This window comes from Salvelinus sp. IW2-2015, linkage group LG3 (assembly GCF_002910315.2).
Source record: "Salvelinus sp. IW2-2015 linkage group LG3, ASM291031v2, whole genome shotgun sequence".
Lineage (NCBI taxonomy): Eukaryota > Metazoa > Chordata > Actinopteri > Salmoniformes > Salmonidae > Salvelinus > Salvelinus sp. IW2-2015.
The window spans coordinates 32,294,075-32,309,844 of NC_036840.1; the positions used below are offsets into that span (position 1 = coordinate 32,294,075).

General features: G+C 41.9%; 1 pseudogene; it reads right to left on the reverse strand.

Annotated features, from left to right (window-relative positions):
* LOC111955071 (serine/threonine-protein phosphatase PP1-beta catalytic subunit-like) overlaps positions 1 to 15,770 on the reverse strand; it is a 41,875-nt pseudogene extending 26,105 nt beyond the window's left edge.

Below are 15,770 nucleotides of genomic sequence, written 5' to 3' on the forward strand. Positions count from 1 at the left end.
CTAGTCGGCTGGCCCTCGCTACATATTCGTCGCCAGACCCACTGGCTCCAGGTCATCTATAAGTCTTTGCTAGGTAAAGCTCCGCCTTATCTCAGCTCAATGGTCATGATAACAACACCCACCCGTAGCACGCGCTACAGCAGGCATATCTCACTGGTCATCCCCAAAGCCAACACCCCCTTTAGCCGCCTTTCCTTCCAGTTCTCTGCTGCCAGTGACTGGAACGAATTGCAAAAATCGCTGAAGCTGGAGACTTACATTTCCCTCACTAACTTTAAACATCAGCTATCTGAGCAGCTAACCGATCGCTGCAGCTGTACATATTCCATTTGTAAATAGCCCACCCAATCTACCTACCTCATCCCCATATTGTTTTTATTTACTTTGCTGCTCTTTTGCACACCAGTATCACTACTTACACACCATCATCTGCTCATCATCATCTGCTCATCTATCACGCCAGTGTTAATCTGCTAAATTGTAATTACTTTGAGACTATGGCCTATTTATTGCCTTACATCATGCCATTTGCACACACTGTATTTAGACTTTCTTTTTTTTCTATTGGGTTATTCACTGTACGGTTGTTTATTCCACGTGTTGTTGTTTCTGTCGCACTGCTTTGCTTTATCTTGGCCAGGTCGCAGTTGTAAATGAGAACTTGTTCTCAACTAGCTTACCTGGTTAAATAAAGGTGAAATAAAAAATGATTACAGGCAACATCCACACTGAGCTAACGGCAAGGGCTACTGGTTGCAAGGAGCAGGACACTAATCCGGATGCTTATAAGAAATCCTGCTACGACGAGACATCAGGCAGAGCGTCAATACAGGACTAAGATTAGAATCCTACTAGGCCGCCTCTGACGCTCGACGGATGTGGCAGGGCTTGCAAACCATCACGGATTACAAAGGGAAACCCAGCTGCAGGCTGCCCAGCGTCGCGAGCCTACCAGGCAAGCTAAATGCTTTCTATACCCGCTTCGAGGCAAGCAACACTGAACCATGCATGAGAGCGTAGAGCTGTGTGATCTGCCTGTCTGTAGCTGATGGGAGTAATACCTGTAGCCCTTTCCTGCAGTTAAATGATCTAGTGGCCTCATGGGTGGAATGTTAATATTTTTCATAATTAATAAACATTAGTTCAAAAAAACACTAAAAATCCAGTGTTTCTATGTCAAACGGTTATGTTATATTTCAGTGCTCTGTGACGTATATAACGTGTAATATTGGGATGCAAACTGAAAACGGAATACATTTCAACTCTATATCTGACATGGTACAAGTTTCTTATTTTTTTAAGCCCATAACCATGTGTGTGAGGTGTATACTTTTGTTTCAATGCAGATTTGTTTCAGACTACCAAAAAACACTCTGTGTGACCCTGATTTAGCCCACTGCATTAAAAAAGGTTACAGGTTAACATTTGCAGACGGAATATCAGGACGTGTACTCAGAGCATGTGCTAACCAGCTGGCAAGTGTCTTCACTGACCCGGCCTGTAATACCAACTTCTTTCAAGCAGACCACCATAGTCCCCGTGCCCAAGAACGGCAAGGTAACCTGCCTAAATGACTATCACCCTGTAGCACTCACATCTATAGCCAAGAAATACTTTGAAAGGCTGGTCATGGCTCACATCAACACCATCATCCCAGACTCCCTGGACACACTCCAATTCGCATACCGCCGCAACAGATCCACAGATGACACAATCTCTATTGCACTCCACACTGCCCTCACCCACCTGGACAAAAGGAAAACCTATGTAAGAATGCTGTTCATTAACTACAGCTCAGCATTCAACACCATATTCCCCTCCAAGCTCATCACCAAGTTCAGGACCCCATGACTGAACACCTCCCTCTGCAACTGGATCCTGGACTTCCTGAAGGGCAACCCCAGGCGGTGAGGGTAGGCAACAACACATCCGTCACACTGACCATCAACAAGGGGGCCCCTCCGGGGTGTGTGCTTAGTACGCTCCTGTACTGCCTGTTCACCTAACACTGTGTGGTCGTGCATGACTCCAACACCATCATCAAGTTTGCTGATGACACACCGGTGGTAGGACTGATCACCAATGATGATGTGGCAGCCTATAGGGAGGAGTTCAGAGACCTGGCAGTGTGGTGCCAGGACAACAACCTCTCCCTCAACATCAGCAAGACAAAGGAGCTGATCGTGGACTAAAGGAAATGGAGTAGCGAGTCACTGGTCTACACACAATGTTGAGTCAATAGGTATTCAAGCCCTTTGTTATGGCAATCCTAAATACATTCAGAAGTAAAAAATTTCTTAAGTCACATAAAAAGTTCCAATAATAGTGTTTAATGACTACCTCATCTCTGTACCCCACAAACTCAGTTCTGTAAGGTCCCTCAGTTGAGCAGTACAATTCAAACACCGATTCAACCACAAAGACCAGGGAGGTTTTCCAATGCCTCGCAAAGAAAGGCACCTATTGGTAGATGAGTAAAAAATGTAAAAAGCAGACATTGAATATCCCTTTGAGCATGGTGAAGTTATTAATTACACTTTGGATGATGTATCAATTCACCCAGTCACTACAAAGATACAGGCGTTCTTCCTAACTCAGTTGCCGGAGAGGAAAGAAACCACTCAGGGATTTCACCATGACTTTAAAACAGTTACAGAGTTGAATAGCTGTGAAAGGAGAAAACTGAGGATAGGAGAAAACTGAGGAAGGATCAACAACATTGTAGTTACTCCACAATACTAACCTAAATGACAGAGTGAAAAGAAGGAAGCCTGTATTCCAAAACATGCATCCTGTTTGCAACAAGGCACTAAAGTAATACTACAAAAAAATGTGTCATGAAAACAAAGGATTGTGTTTGGGGCAAATCCAATGCAACAAATTACTGAGCACCACTCTCCATATTTTCAAGCATAGGGGTGGCTGCATCATGTTATGGGTATGCCTGTAATCGGTAAGGACTGGTGAGTTTTTCGGGATACAAAATACATGGAATGGAGCTAAGAAAAGGCTAATTCCTAGAGGTAAACCTGGTTCAGTGTGCTTTCCACCAGACACTAGGACATGAATTCACCTTTCAGCAGGACAATAACCTAAAACACAAAGCCAATTTTACACTGGAGTTGCTTACCAAGAAGACAGTGAATGCTCCTGAGTGGCTGAGTTATAGTTTTGACTTAAATCTACTTGAAAATCTATGGCAAGACCTGAAAATGGTTGTCCAGCAATGATTAATAACCAATTTGAAAAAGCTTGAAGAATTTAGAAAATAATAATATGTTATGTAGCAAAATCCAGGTGTGGAAAAACACTTTTGAGACTTACACAGAGACTTACAGCTGTAATCTCTGCCAAAGGTGCTTTTACAAAGTATTGACTCAGGAGTGTGAATATGTAACAGCACCAGTCAAAAGTTTGGACACACCTACTCATTCAAGGGGTTTTCTTTTTTTTCTACGGTGTAGAATAATAGTGAAGACATCAAAACTATGAAATAACACATATGGAATCATGTAGTAACCAATAAAGTGCTAAACAAATCAAAATATATTTTATATTTGAGATTCTTCAAAGTAGCCACCCTTTGCCTTGATGACAGCTTTGCACACTCTTGGAATTCTCTCAACCAGCTTCATGAGGTAGTCACCTGGAATGCATTTCAATTAACAGGTGTGCATTGTTGAAAGTTAATTTGTGGAATTTAATGCGTTTGAGCCAATCAGTTGTGTTGTGACAAGGTAAGGTTGGTATACAGAAGATACCCCTATTTGGTAAAAGACCAAGTCCATATTACAGTTGAAGTCGGAAGTTTACATACACTTAGGCCATATAAAAAAAATTTTTTTTTAACCCCCTCAACGTTTTTTTTCCTCACAATTTCCCTGGAAACATTTAATCCTAGTAAAAATTCCTGTCTTAGATCAGTTAGGATCACACTTTATTTTAAGAACGTGAAATGTCAGAATAATAGTGGAGAGAATGATTTATTTCAGCTTTTATTTCTTTCATCACATTCCCAGTGGGTCAGATGTTTACATACACTCAATTAGTATTTGGTAGCATTGCCTTTAAATTGTTTAACTTGGGTCAAATGTTTTGGGTAGTCTTCCACAAGCTTCCCACAATAATTTGGGTGAATTTTGGCCCATTCCTCCTGACAGAGCTGGTGTAACGGAGTCAGGTTCGTAGGCCTCCTTGGTCGCACACGCTTTTTCAGTTCTGCCCACAAATTTTCTATAGGATTGAGGTCAGGGCTTTGTGATGGCCACTCCAATACCTTGACTTTCTTGTCCTTAAGCCATTTTGCCACAACTTTGGAAGTATGCTTGGGGTCATTGTTCACTTGGAAGACCCATTTAAGACCAAGCTTTAACTTCCCGACTGATGTCTTGAGATGTTGCTTCAACATATCCACATACTTTTCCTTTTTCATGATGCCATCTATTTTGTGAAGTGCATCAGTCCCTCCTGCACCAAGGCACCCCCACAACATGATGCTGCTACACCCGTGCTTCACGGTTGGGATGGTGTTCATCGGCTTGCAAGCCTCCCCCTTTTTCCTCCAAGCATAACGATGGTCATTATGGCCAAACAGTTCTATTTTTGTTTCATCAGACCAGAGGACATTTCTCCAAAAAGTACGATCTTTGTCCTCATGTGCAGTTGCAAACCGTAGTCTGGCTTTTTTATGGCAGTTTTGCTGAGCGGCCTTTCAGGTTATGTCGATATAGGACTTGTTTTACTGTGGATATAGATACTTTTGTACCCGTTTCCTCCAGCGTCTTCACAAGGTCCTTTGCTGTTGATTTGGGATTGATTTGCACTTTTCGCACCAAAGTACGTTCATCTCTAGGAGACAGAACGCGTCTCCTTCCTGAGCGGTATGACACCTGCGTGGTCCCATGTTGTTTATACTAGCGTACTATTGTTTGTACAGATGAACGTGGTACCTTCAGGCGTTTGGAAATTGCTCCCAAGGATGAACCAGAATTGTGAGGTCTACAATTTTTCTTCTGAGGTCTTGGCTGATTTCTTTTGATTTTCCCATGATGTCAAGCAAATAGGCACTGAGTTTGAAGGTAGGCCTTGAAATACATCCACAGATAGACCTCTAAGTGACTCAAATTATGTCAATATGCCTATCAGAGGCCATGACATCGTTTTCTGGAATTTTCCAAGCTGTTTAAAAGGCACAGTCAACTTAGTGTATGTAAACTTCTGACCCACTGGAATTGTGATACAGTGAATTATAAGTGAAATAATCTGTCTGTAAACAATTGTTGGAAAATGTACTTGTGTCATGCACAAGCTAGATGTTCTAACCGACTTGCCAAAACTATAGTTTGTTAACAAGAAATGTGTGTAGTGGTTGAAAAACTAGTTTTAATGACTCCAACCTAAGTGTTTGTAAACTTCTGACTTCAACTGTATGTCAAGAACAGCTAAAATAAGCAAAGAGAAACGACAGTCCATCATTACTTTAAGACATGAAGGTCAGTAAATCCAGAAAATTTCAGTAACTTTCTTCCAAATGCAGTCGCAAAAACCATCAAGCGCTATGATGAAACTGGCTTTCATGAGGACCGCCACAGGAAAGGAAGACCCAGAATTATCTCAGCTGCAGAGGATACGTTTAATTAGAGTTAACTGCACCTCAGATTGCAGCCCAAATAAATGCTTCTAAGAGTTCAAGTAACAGACACATCTCAACATAAACTGTTCAGAGGAGACTGCATGAATCAGGCCTTCATGGTCGAATTGCTGCAAAGAAACCACCACTAAAGTACACCAATAATAAGAAGAGTCTCTGTGAGACGCAGAGTAGGTGAACGGATGATCTCCGCATGTGTGGTTCCCACCATGAAGCATGGAGGAGGAGGTGTGATGGTGTGGGGGTGCTTTGCTGGTGACACGGTCAGTGATTTATTTAGAATTCAAGGCACACTTAACCAGCCTGGCTACCACAGCATTCTGCAGTGATACGCCATCCCATCTGGTTTGCGCTTAGTGGGGCTATCATTTGTTTTTCAACAGGACAATGACCCAACACACCTCCAGCCTGTGTAAGGGCTATTTGACCAAGAAGGAGAGTGATGGTGCTGCATCAGATGACCTGGCCTCCACAATCACCCGACCTCAACTCAATTGAGATGGTTTGGAATGAGTTGGTCCGCAGAGTGAAGGAAAAGCAGCCAACAAATGCTCAGCATATGTGGGAATCTAAAATATAGAATCTAAAATAATTTGTTTAACACTTTTTTGGTAACTACATGACTCCATATGTGTTATTTCATAGTTTTCATGTCTTCACTATTATTCTACAATGTAGAAAATAGTAGAAGAATCTAAAAAAAACTTGAATAAGTAGGTGTGTCCAAACTTTTGACTGGTACTGTATGTAAATGAGATATTTCTCTATTTCATTTTCAATAAATGTCTAAAACCATGTTTTCATTTTGTTATTATGGGGTATTGAGTGGTGATGGGTGATAAAATTAATTTAATCTATTTGAATTCAGGTARTAACAACAAAATTTGGAATAAGTCAAGGGGTATGAATGCATTCTGAAGGCACTGTATGTACATCGATTGCCTAGTCAGCCCTACCTATATGTATGTCACGTGTGCTCCCTCTCTGGCCTCTAGGTCACCAAGCTGCTCGTTATGGCGCACACCTCCTTCCCCAGGCGTTATTGTGTCTGTTTCATGTCTGTGCATTGTTCGTGTTTCTTGTTTTGTATTATGTTTCGTTCATTCATTAAACGTATTCACTCCCTGAACTTGCTTCCTGACTCCCAGCGCACACGTTACAGAATAACACCTCACCTAATGGAAGCATCAGGGAGTTATTTATTTATTTTTGTGTTGGAGGTGATGTCGGGTCCGGGTGTCTGAACCGGAGCTACCTGGGAGGCCTCAGTCGGTTTGTCGGACTTCCATGCCTCGGCTGGCTCGACGGGCTCCCATGCCTCGGCTGGGTGTACAGGTTCCTGTGCCTAGGCCGAAGCAACCGCAGAGTTTTCGGGCCGGATCGTCGGGCTCTCACGCTTCAGCCAGTTCGTCAGGTTTCTGCGCCTCAGCAGAGGCAACCGGTCCGTTCCTGATCCCAGGGATCGTCCCTTTGGATGGCGTCCTGCGGCTGGAGCCGCGTGCCGGGGAGGGGGTACTGTCACGTATGCTCTCTCTCTGGCGCTCTAGGTCGCCATGCTCCCGCTCCTCAGCCGGATCGACATGTTCCTGCGCCTCAGAAATGTGACCGATCCGCTCCTGATCCCCAGGATCGTCATTTTGGTCAGCATCCTGCGGCTGGAACCACACATCGGGGAGGGGGTACTGTCATGTGTGCTCCATCTCTGGCCTCTAGGTCACCAGGCTGCTTATGTCGCACACCTGTCACCATCGTTACGCGCATCAGCGCATAATGACACACCTGGATTCCATCACCTACCATATTTGTCACTCCCTTTGGTTCCTTCCCCAGGCATTATTGCTTCTGTTTCTATTTCATGTCTGTGCGTTGTTCGTGTTAATTGTTTTGCATTATGTTTTGTTCATTCATTAAATGTATTCACTCCCGATTCCCAGCGCACACGTAACAATGTACATATATTCCTCAATTACCTCGTACCCCTGCACATCGGCTCGGTGCTGGTACTCCCTGTAAATAGCCATTTTTACTTATTTTTTCAGTGTGTATTTATTCCTCGTGCTATTATTTCTCTTTTTTGTTCATCTTTAACTCTACATTGTTGGAAAAAGGACCCGTAAGTAAGTATTTCACTGACAGCGTACACCTGTTGTTTACAGAAGCATGTGACAAATACATTGATTATATTTTGACATATGATTGAGACGTGAGAGCAGCTAGCTTATAACAATGAACAGACCAACTGGAGCTTTTGTGTGTGTGTGTGTGTGTGTGTGTGTGTGTGTGTGTGTGTGTGTGTGTGTGTGTGTTGTGTGTTGTGTGTGTGTGTGTGTGTGTGTGTGTGTGTGTGTGGTGTTTGGTGGTGTGTGTGGTGAAGAGAGAGATGAGGGGGTTCTATCAATGGCCTGACTTTCTGACTGCACCCCTAACTAAGGCTTGAGTGTTCTGTGTTTTTGCTGCCAGCAGAGAAAGTGGGCCAGCAGCAGCTCCATAACATTCTTCCTGCTAACACGCGCGCTCACCAGATCCGGCCAATTTCCCCCTCCGAGTTTCCTCAGTGCTGTGGAGGTCTCAGATTACCTCTGGTTCAGTCTGAGGCACAATTGGCTCGGCAAATATCCATCTTCTCCASTACTGTCTCACACTCTCTCTGTGGGACACTGTCTCAACTTCAAACCAAGCCAAAGATGATTATATTGGCATATCCATAACATGGGGTCTGTCGGTTTCATCGTATGTGTGTCTGCTGGTGTGTATATATTCAACGTTTGTCCATCACTACTTCGGTCCATTTACAGAACACACAGGAAGAACAATGTTTTTGAGTTTGACTTTTGTTCCTAAGAGCACATACTGTAGCCTCACCCATCTGGAAAACCTGTGTGCTTCCGTGAGACATCATGCCCAGCTAACTCTACTCATAACTGGCTGTGTGGGCACAACAATAGGTTACCTACAGGATCAGGAGCACATAACCCTTTACACTCGTAGTTCTATGTCTCATTAATAATACAAGATCTCAGAATAACAGATTTTTTTGCCAAGTACACCGTCTTAAACTTTAGGAGAAAACTGCCAAAATTCTAAATGTAGCCTACTTCAGAACAAACAGGCATTTTCCAAATGGCTGAGACCTAAACTCAGTGCACTTACAATGTACCTTACAGCGTGAAAGTGCCTACTTGTGAACAGAGCAGCCTGTACATGTCTCTGTGGCTGGTACAACATAATTGCCATACTAGAAGCGGAGCAGAGCACTCCTTGAATTCCTTATGATTACTACACTAAATAGAAATGTAAAACGCTGTAAAGTGCTGAAATAAAAGATGCCAGAAATTTTCCACACGCACAAAAAGCTTATTTCTCTAAAATGTTGTGCACAAATTTGTTTAAATTCCTTTTAGTGAGCATGTATCCTTTGCCAAGATAATCCATCCACCCGACAGGTGTGGCATATCAAGAAGCTTATTAAAACTTATTTGGGATTGGTGTCCCGTCCACCGATTAGCATGAGGTTGTAAGTGTGAAGAAAATTTCCCAGGACATAGACAGAGTTGCAAAGAAAAAGCCATATCTCAGACTGGCCAATTAAAAGAAAAGATTAAGATGGGGGAAAAAAACAACACAGAAACTAGACAGAGATATGGCTTTTTCTTTGCAACTCTGCCTAGAAGGCCAGCATCCCGGAGTCGCCTCTTCACTGTTGACGTTGAGACTGATGTTTTGCGGGTACTATTTAATGAAGCTGACAGTTGATGACTTGTGAGGCGTCTGTTTCTCAAACTAGACACTCTAATGTACTTGTCCTCTTGCTCAGTTGTGCACCGGGGCCTCCCACTCCTCTTTCTATTCTGGTTAGGCATTGCACTGTTCTGTGAAGGGAGTAGTACACAGCGTTGTACGAGATCTTCAGTTTCATGGCAATTTCTCGCATGGAATAGCCTTCATACTCAACTAGTCTAAAGAAGGCCATGTCTATTGCTTCTTTAATCAGAACAACAGTTTTCAGCTGTGCTAACATAATTGCAAAAGGGTTTTCTAATGATCAATTAGTCTTTTAAAATGAATAAACTTGGATTAGCTAACACAACGTGCCATTGGAACACAGGAGTGATGGTTGCTGATAATGGGCCTCTGTACGCCTATGTAGATATCCATTAAAAATCAGCCTTTTCCAGCTACAATAGTCTTTACAACAGTTACAATGTCTACACTGTATTTCTGAACAATTTGATGTTACTTTAAAGGGAAAACATTTTTTTGCTTTTCTTTCAAAAACAAGGACATTTCTAAATGACCCCAAACTTTTGAACGGTAGTGAGTGGAGTGTATATACAGTGGGGAGAACAAGTATTTGATACACTGCCGATTTTGCAGGTTTTCCTACTTACAAAGCATGTAGAGGTCTGTAATTTGTATCATAGGTACACTTCAACTGTGAGAGACGGAATCTAAAACAAAAATCCCGAAAATCACATTGTATGATTTTTAAGAATTAATTTGCATTTATATGCATGACATAAGTATTTGATACATCAGAGAAGCAGAACTTAATATTTGGTACAGAAACCTTTGTTTGCAATTACAGAGATCATACGTTTCCTGTAGTTCTTGACAAGTTTGCACACACTGCAGCAGGGATTTGGCCCACTCCTCCATACAGACCTTCTCCAGATCCTTCAGGTTTCGGGGCTGTCGCTGGGCAATACGGACTTTCAGCTCCCTCCAAAGATTTTCTATTGGGTTCAGGTCTGGAGACTGGCTAGGCCACTCCAGGACCTTGAGATGCTTCTTACGAGCCACTCCTTAGTTGCCCGGCTGTGTGTTTTGGGTTGTTGTCATGCTGGAAGACCCAGCCACGACCCATCTTCAATGCTCTTACTGAGGAAGGAGGTTGTTGGCCAAGATCTCACGATACATGGCCTCATCCATCCTCCCCTCAATACGGTGCAGTCGTCCTGTCCCCTTTGCAGAAAAGCATCCCCAAAGAATTATGTTTCCACCTCCATGCTTCACGGTTGGGATGGTGTTCTTGGGGTTGTACTCATCCTTCTTCTTCCTCCAAACACGGTGAGTGGAGTTTAGACCAAAAAGCTCAATTTTTGTCTCGTCAGACCACATGACCTTCTCCCATTCCTCCTTTGGATCATCCAGATGGTCATTGGCAAACTTCAGACGGGCCTAGACATGCGCTGGCTTGAGCAGGGGACCTTGCGTGCACTGCAGGATTTTAATCCATGACGGCGTAGTGTGTTACTAATGGTTTTCTTTAGGACTGTGGTCCCAGCTCTCTTCAGTCATTGACCAGGTCTGCCGTGTAGTTCTGGGCTGATCCCTCACCTTCCTCATGATCATTGATGCCCACGAGGTGAGATCTTGCATTGAGCCCCAGACCGAGGATGAATGACCGTCATCTTGAACTTCTTCCATTTTCTAAAATTGCGCCAACAGTTGTTGACTTCTCACCAAGCTGCTTGCCTATTGTCCTGTAGCCCATCCCAGCCTTGTGCAGTCTACAATTTTATCCCTGATGGCCTTACACTGCTCTCTGGTCTTGGCCATTGCGGAGATGTTGGAGTCTGTTTGATTGAGTGTGTGGACAGGTGTCTTTTATACAGGTAACGAGTTCAAACAGGTGCAGTTAAAACCTCTTATGGCTGCAAGGTGAATATTGAAAAAACTGGAAAATATGTGCACATTTTCAAACGGCCTCCTAAGAAACTTTTTATTTTACAATATGCATATATTTACTACTGTTGATAGATAACAGTCTATAGTTTCTAAAAAGGTTTGAATTATTTCTCTAAGTCGAACAGAAATATTTTACAGCCATTTTCCCAGCCGAATTGAGATTTCCAAAATGCGATGTGTGTCTTTTAAGACCTTGTCTATAAAAGGTCATTAGACTTGGACCGTAGAAACACGTCACACCTTCATTCAGGGTGTAATGCGAAGTGAGAATTGAAAGCAGTCGAATATCTCGTCCATGGACTGAATAACACACCTTCTTGTGAGACCTGCGCAGTTAAAAAAAATTCCGGGCGCAGCATAATTTGTGCTCGGCTACTGGAAGAAGGTCGATAACGTGAATATGATCTCTGACTTCGATATTATTTATACATGTCACAAAATCATCCTAAAGTATGTTTTTTCAATATACTTTAATTATATTATTTGCCAATTATTCTGGACTTTAGATGTGATGAGACGGAAGAATTTTTGAAGAAAGACAGATTAGCGCCGCATGCTATTGTGCTTGCTAACCAAAGAGGGAAATAGTTCGTTCTGGAACCCAACTAAAGACTCTACTGGACATTGGACCCCGTTACAACATTCTGATGGAATATCAACAAAATAGGACCCAATTTGGGATGCTTTTTCATATATCTGTCGAACTGTTGTATGCTAACTGTGCTAGGCTAGCGCTTGATTTATGCTAGTGCTGCCTTATGCTAGCTTATGTTGTTAGCTAATATAACGATATATTGTGTTTTCGCTGACACTTCAAAAATCGAAATATTGGCTTTATTCACACGATATCTGTCTTTCATTAGCTATCCACCATATGTTTTTCTGAAATGTTTTATGAGGTTTAATTAGTAGTCGACGTTGATGTATTTTTCTCTGGCTACTCCCGTCTGGATTCAGACTTTAGCTATGTGGTAGCATTTATGGTAGCATCAATGTAAAACTGATTTATAGCTAAAATATGCACTTTTTATGAACAAAACATAGATTTATGTGAACATGTTATATGACTGTCATCTGAGGTAGTTTTTTCTGGGTTCTTTAGGTGGTTTTATTTATTTCGGTTGGTTTGTGCATGCTACTTGAATCATAATTCCATAATCATAATCATAATTCCACTTTTGTATTTGGTGTGAGCTAACATAAATATATGTGGTGTTTTCTCTGTAAAACATTAAAAAAACGGACATGTTGGCTGGATTGACAAGATGTTTATCTTTCAAATGCTGTATTGGACTTGTTAATGTGTGAAAGTTAAATATTTAAAAAAAATAGATTTTGAATTTCGCGCCCTGCACTTGCAGTGGCGTTGTCATATTAATCCGACGTCGGGATTGCAGCCTGTAAAGGTTAACACAGGTAATGAGGTGAGAAACAGGAGGCTTCTTAAAGAAAAACTAACAGGTCTGTGAGAGCCGGAATTCTTACTGGTTGGTAGGTGATCAAATACTTATGTCATGCAATAAAATGCAAATTAATTATTAGAAAATCATACAATGCTAATTCTGATTTTTGTTTTAGATTCCGTCTCTCACAGTTGAAGTGTACCTATGATAAAAATGACAGACCTCTACATGCTTTGTAAGTAGGAAAACCTGCAAAATCGGCAGTGTATCAAATACTTGTTCTCCCCAATGTATATGGTAATTTCCCAACTTTCTGTCCTCTAAGGCTACCTTTACACAGGCATTCCAATTATGAAATGTTGCCCAATTCTTGCCAAAAGAGCTTATCTGATTTGTCATAAGACCAATTAGTGGCAAAAGATCAGAATTAGGCTGCCTCTGTAAACGCAGCCTAAGTGACATAATGCCAATAGGCAACTGACTCAGTAACTGCAGTGCAGTATTAGCATTGGCCTATATGGTGATAAAGGCAAGCATTTGTTGAAGGGTTCTTTGCAACAGATGAATTGGTAAATCAAGTTGGAAAGTCCAACAATTGTCTTCACTCTACATCCATCTAGTTACTATAAACTGTAGGAGTATCTCATTATATGATCATATATATTCAATCAAGTGTATGCTTATATGTTATGCTTTACCTATAGTAGACAGGCTACTTAAGAAAAATACTAACTTACCTAATTATGTAGGTTAGACTTGTTCACATTTCTGCACATCAAAACAAATCGATATCGAGATCGATTGATTGTGGTTCCACCTCTAATTATCCGTGAGTAGCCTAAAGAGGTAATTGACCCAATACTCAGTTTTTCCTAAAATAGCCTAGGCCTACATCCTTTCATTCAGCCTACCAATAACAGTATAATTCCAAACCAACACTTTAGAGTTTTGCCACTTTGTAAACATTGAAGCAACAAAATTTTGTCAGATTGTAACAGTTTCAAAGGACGTTATTTTAGCAGCACCGAGTGTCAATATAGTTGGCAGAAATGGGGGATTGGTATACTTCGGGAGTTAGATGAACTCATGGATACCATGTTTATGTCTCTGCATCCAGTATGAAGGAAGTTAGTTTCGCGAGCCAATGCTAGCTAGCGTTAGCACAATGACTAGAAGACTATGGTATTTGCTAGCAGGCACAGCAAGCGGTACCAATGCACGAAGTCTGGAACCAACAGGACCCTGAACAGCTTCTACCCCAAGTATTAAGACTGCTAAATATACTTAACAAAAATATAAATGCAACAATTTCATTGATTTTACTGAGTTCATTTGGAGGAAATCAGCCAATTTAAGTCAAACTAATTAGGCACTAATCTATGGATTTCAAATGACTGGGAATTCAGACATATATCTGTTGGTCACGGATACCTTTAAAAAAAGAAATGGGCCTCAGGATCTCTTCATTATATTTTTGTGCATTCAAATTGTCATCGATAAAATGCAATTGCGTTCTTTGTCGATAGCTTATGCCTGCTCATACCATAACTCCACCACCACCATGGGCACTCTGTTCACAAACCACTCGCCCACACAACGCCATACATGTGGTCTGCAGTTGTGAGGCCAGTTGGACGTACTGCCAAACTCTCTAAAACGACTTTGAAGGCGGCTTATGGTAGAGAAATTAACATGAAATGATCTGGCAACAGCTCTGGTGGACATTCCTTATATTTTTATTCAGTGTAGGTAGTTAAATAGTTAACCAATATCTACCAGGAATATCTGCATTGACCCTTTTTGACTCATCACATATGCTGCTGTTACTGTTTATTATCTATCCCGTTGCCTAGTCACTTTATCCCTACCTACATTATATATACACATACTGTATGTACCTCAACTACCTCATACCCCTGCACATCGAATTGTTACTGGTACCCCGTGTATATAGCCAAGTTATCGTTATTCATTTTGTATTTATTCCTAGTGTTATAATTATTCTATATTTTTCTACTATTTAAAAATAATAATAATCTCTGCATAGTTGGGAAGGACTGTAAGTAAGCATTTCACCAGGGTATTAGCAACATAAACGGTCGCTTAGGGCCCCAGGCCACTAGGGGGCCCCGACCCAAACCCCCCTCCCTTTTTTCGCTGACAGCCACTCAATTAGCTAACCATTTTTTGATCGGTAGTTAGTCTAGCGAGCTATCTAAACTTGAAGTAATCGTGGCCGAATACCGACCGGGCATGAAGGGCACATGCCCAGTGGCCCTGACCTGTTTTGCAGTGAGATGGGGGGCCCTCCAACCAAAACTTGCTTAGGGTCCCCAAAAGGCTAGAGCTGGCACTGCATTTCACTATTAGTCTACACCTGTTGTTTATAAAGCACGTGACAAATACATTTTATATGAGTTACCTTAAACTTCAAGTCATTGCGATAACTCTAGTTAGTAACTTCCTTTAAACCGCAAACAGAGACAATTGTGCTAACAGCAACGTTTTTTCAAACTGCATGCAGAGACATAACAATGGTATCCACGAGTTCATCTAACTCTGGGGAAATAGATAAAGGTTTTCATTTCCAAAATGTTTAAGTATCCTTTCACTACGGCTAAACCTATACCTTAAACTCCCGGGGCTTATTCGTTATGCCAATTCTGTTGCAAAACGTTTCTTAAACGAAATCAAACGGAACGAAACGCGGAAGGACCTTCCTGAATTTGTCCAATAGAAACACTCGTTTTAGCAACTGTTTGGCTAGCGATTACACCCCGGTCTCTCCTTCCCTCGAACCAGGGCCTCCACTGCAAGGACAGTGTTTTAGACCGCAACGCAATGGCCAGCCCCCTGATTTGAAATGTGATTTAAAAAATAGAAAAACTATGATACACTCACCCTCTAATAGTCGGGCGATCAGCGAGTCTACGTCCAATTCCCCCTCCGCCATTTCTGTAGTGGGTGGTGCTCTCAAACAGCACTCTCTCTCCACTGCTTACTGATGCCACAGTCCCTGGCAGGCACCA